Raw genomic sequence first — 4,140 nt, forward strand, 5'->3', positions numbered from 1 at the left:
TGCAACAAGAGCAAAAACTTAAACTGCTGCCACAACAAGAACAACAATGGCTTTATTAACCAGCTAATAGTATGTGTGTGAAAGCGTGTTTGTCTGTCCATCAATCAATCGATCAATCAACCAGAACAACTACAACTAACAAAAAACAACAACATATTTAGTGCTATACAAATGCTGTTAACTGTTGCTGCAACTCAGCTTTCCAAATGTATCAATAAAAATAATTATAATGCTTAGTAGTCTATAACTAACTAACACATCGGCAACATTTTTATATATAAAACAAACATACATACATACTTATTATTAATATTTAATATTATTATTAATAACAACAACCATTATATAATCCTTGAGATAAACAGCAAACAACAACTGTAAAAAAAATTAAATCAAGAAAAATCATCGCATCATAGTATATCATCATACGCTCTACGCTGTCGTCTTTTGTAACAAGCACTCAAAAAGGACTCAAAGAGAAAATCATTTAATTAATTTTATTAAAATATTAATTAAAAAAAAGCAAATACGCCCATCATAACATACTCTTATATAGCGAATAAAAAAAAACAAAACATACACACACTTAAACGTAAGGTCAGTAATATAATGGAGCCTTTGGCTCTTTTTGTTTTGGTTTTTCTTTTGTTTTTAATTTAGCTCATCATCATGACTTATATACCGAAAAAAAATTCCTATTATTCCCGCTCTCATACAGCTATGAATTTAATAAATATGGATTCAGAAAATCGGGTTGTTTTAAATGTTGGCGGCATTAGACATGAGACATATAGGCAACATTAAAGAAAATCCCAGCCACTAGACTGTCAAAATTAACGGAAGCGTTGGCCAACTATGATCCGCTACTAAATGAATATTTTTTGATCGACATCCGGGAGTTTTGCCCAGGTGTTGAATTATTATAGGTGAGTATATGTTTTTATGATTGTGTTATTTACGACATTATTATGTTACAGAAAATATTTCAGATTATAGACTAGACTATAGTTTATACTAAAGACTAGACTAAAGTCCATATTATAGACCAGGCGATAGACAGACTATAACTACATATAATATAGTAGACTATAATTCAGACTAGTCCATACTATCGTGGACAATGGACTAGAATATAGTTTAGTTATAAAACTAAAACCATAGTCCAGTCTACAGACTACAGTATAGTCCAGACATAGATAAAACTATAGCCCAAGTATCGACTATAATATAGCCCGGACTATAGATTAAACTATAGTCCAGACTACAAACTTATATAAATCTATATATAAGCTATACACTAAAATAAAGTCCCACACTATCGATTAAAAAGGTAGTCCAGACTATAGACTAACTATTGTTCAGATTATAGACTAAAATATAGTCTAGAATATAGACTAAACTATACTCCACACTATAGACTAAACTATACTCCACACTATAGACTAAACTATACTCCAAACTATAAACTAACTATACTCCTGACTATAGACTAACTATAGTCCAGACTATAGACTAAACTATAGTCCAGACTATAGACTAACTATAGTCCAGACTATAGACTAAACTATAGACTAAACTATAGTCCGACTATAGACTAACTATAGTCCAGACTATATAGTCTAAACTATACTTCAGACTATAGATAAAACTATAGTTCAGACTATAAATTAAGAGTATAGTCCAGACTATACTATAGACTAAACAATAGTTCAGACAATAGACTGACAATATAGTCACACACAGACTAAACTATACTCCAGACTATAGACTAACAATAGTCCAGAGTATAGACTAAACTATGGTCCGGACTATGAATTAACTATGAGTCCAGATTATATACTAGACTATAGTCCCAGCCTATAGTTTACACTATAGTTCAGAGTATGGGCTAAACTACGGGGCAGACTATAGACTAGACTATATTCCAGATTACAGCCTAGGCTATAGTCCACTCTATAGACCAGACTATACTTCAGACAAAGACTAGACAATAGTCCCCGTCTATAAACTAGACAATAGTTCCAACTATAGATTAGTTTATTATTCAGACTATATTAATATATGAGCTAAAACTATTAGCAGACTATAGACTAGACTATATTCCAGATTACAGCCTAGGCTATAGTCCACTCTATAGTTCCACACAATAGTTCCAACCATAGATTAGACTATATAGTCTAGACTAGGACTATCGTGGCAGACTATAGACTATACTATACTCCAGACTATGACTAAACTTTAGCCCAGACCTTATACTAAATAGAGGTGAAATTATTGTCCAAAATATAGAAAAAAATGTTGAAATCTACGGGAAAAATTTATTTATAAAATGTATTTTCTTTTTCAGAACTGGTAAACTTCATTATCCTACGGATGTATGTGGACCACTATTTGAAGAAGAATTGGAATTTTGGGGTTTAGATTCAAATCAAGTTGAACCCTGTTGTTGGATGACTTACACCCAGGTACAAACACAAGTCTATTCCTTAATAAATAACTCTCAATGCTTCTCTTTCTCTCTACCGCGCACAGCATCGTGACACTCAAGAAACTCTTGCCGTACTAGATCGTTTAGATTTAGATACAGAAAAACCGTCCGAAGAGGAATTAGCTCGAAAATTTGGTTTCGAAGAAGACTATTATAAGGGAACATTATCATGGTGGCAGGAAATAAAACCACGAATATGGTCACTATTCGATGAGCCATATAGTTCAAATGCCGCAAAAGTAAGAATGGATCTAATGAAAGTTTGTTTTTCGTCTCTAATCTCTCTCTATGCTTAATTTATTTAGATAATTGGTGTTGTATCGGTGTTCTTTATATGCATTTCAATATTATCATTCTGTTTGAAAACCCACCCGGATATGAGAGTACCGTATATTGTGAATAAAACGGTAGTCACATCAAATGGCAGTTCCTCCTGGTATTTGGATAAACCTCAGACAAATGCCCACATAGCTTTTTTCTATATTGAATGTGTTTGTAATGCCTGGTTTACGTTTGAAATACTAGTAAGACTTTAGATTATAACAATACGGTTATAGATTCAAATTATATTTTTTCCATAGGTCCGTTTTTATCATCACCGAATAAGTGTGACTTTATTAAATCTTCAGTGAATATCATTGATTACATTGCCACCCTCAGTTTTTACATAGATTTGGTATTACAACGTTTTGCTTCACATTTGGAGAATGCCGATATATTGGAATTCTTCTCCATATACGCATCATGCGACTGTTAAACTGCGCGACATTCGTCGGGTCTTAAAATTCTTATACAAACATTTAGAGCCTCTGCCAAGGAGTTGACATTACTGGTATTTTTCCTGGTGCTGGGTATTGTAATTTTCGCGAGTCTAGTCTATGCGGAACGAATACAAACGAATCCCCACAATGATTTCAATAGCATACCGTTGGGTTTATGGTGGGCCCTAGTAAACAATGACCACAGTGGGTTATGGCGATATGGTGCCGAAAACCTATATAGGCATGTTTGTGGGTGCATTATGTGCTCTAGCCGGTTGTGCTAACCATTGCACTGCCAGTGCCCGTTATTGTTAGCAACTTTGCATGTACTTCGCATACACAGGCACGAGCCAAACTGCCAAAGAAACGTAGACGTGTGCTTCCGGTCGAACAGCCCCGTCCACCCAGGCTGCCAGGTGAGTTTTTGTGGCGCGTGGAGAGCAATTGCTATGTATTGTGTTTGTAAATATTTTGTTGTTGTTTTCGTTGTTTTTTGTGGCATTTTGCTTTAGGTCAAGCAGGAGGTGTAAGCGGTTGTGGTACACCCGGTTCTGGACCTAACTCCGGCCCATGGGATCTGGTACCGGTCCTAGACGTATGAATAATAAAACCAAAGACTTAGTTAGTCCAAAATCGGGTGAGTATTTATAGGTTAATGTTGGCAGCCAGAAAAGGGATTTGATAGGAGATCATTTTTATGATTGAGGAAAATAGGCGAAACGATATTGTGTATTTGGAAAGGTTTAGAGTTTAAGTGGGTACTTTTTCGAATCGTAAACTTGTATTAATTTAGTTTGTGAGTGAAAACTTTTAAGTGTCCATTTCTTAGCGAAACTAGAGCCAAAATGGACCGAAATTGCATTTTGTTGAGAGAAAACTTAAAAATTAATT

The 4,140-nt window shown here is 34.5% G+C and overlaps 1 pseudogene; it reads left to right on the forward strand.

The window, feature by feature from the left end:
• Window positions 1-669: 669 nt before the first annotated feature.
• On the forward strand, window positions 670-3,900 carry LOC119614201 (annotated as a pseudogene).
• Window positions 3,901-4,140: the final 240 nt, after the last annotated feature.

The sequence above is a fragment of the Lucilia sericata genome, unplaced genomic scaffold (genome assembly GCF_015586225.1).
Source record: "Lucilia sericata isolate MDLA Ls3-8-SP2 unplaced genomic scaffold, ASM1558622v1 Contig002691F_arrow, whole genome shotgun sequence".
NCBI lineage: Eukaryota > Metazoa > Arthropoda > Insecta > Diptera > Calliphoridae > Lucilia > Lucilia sericata.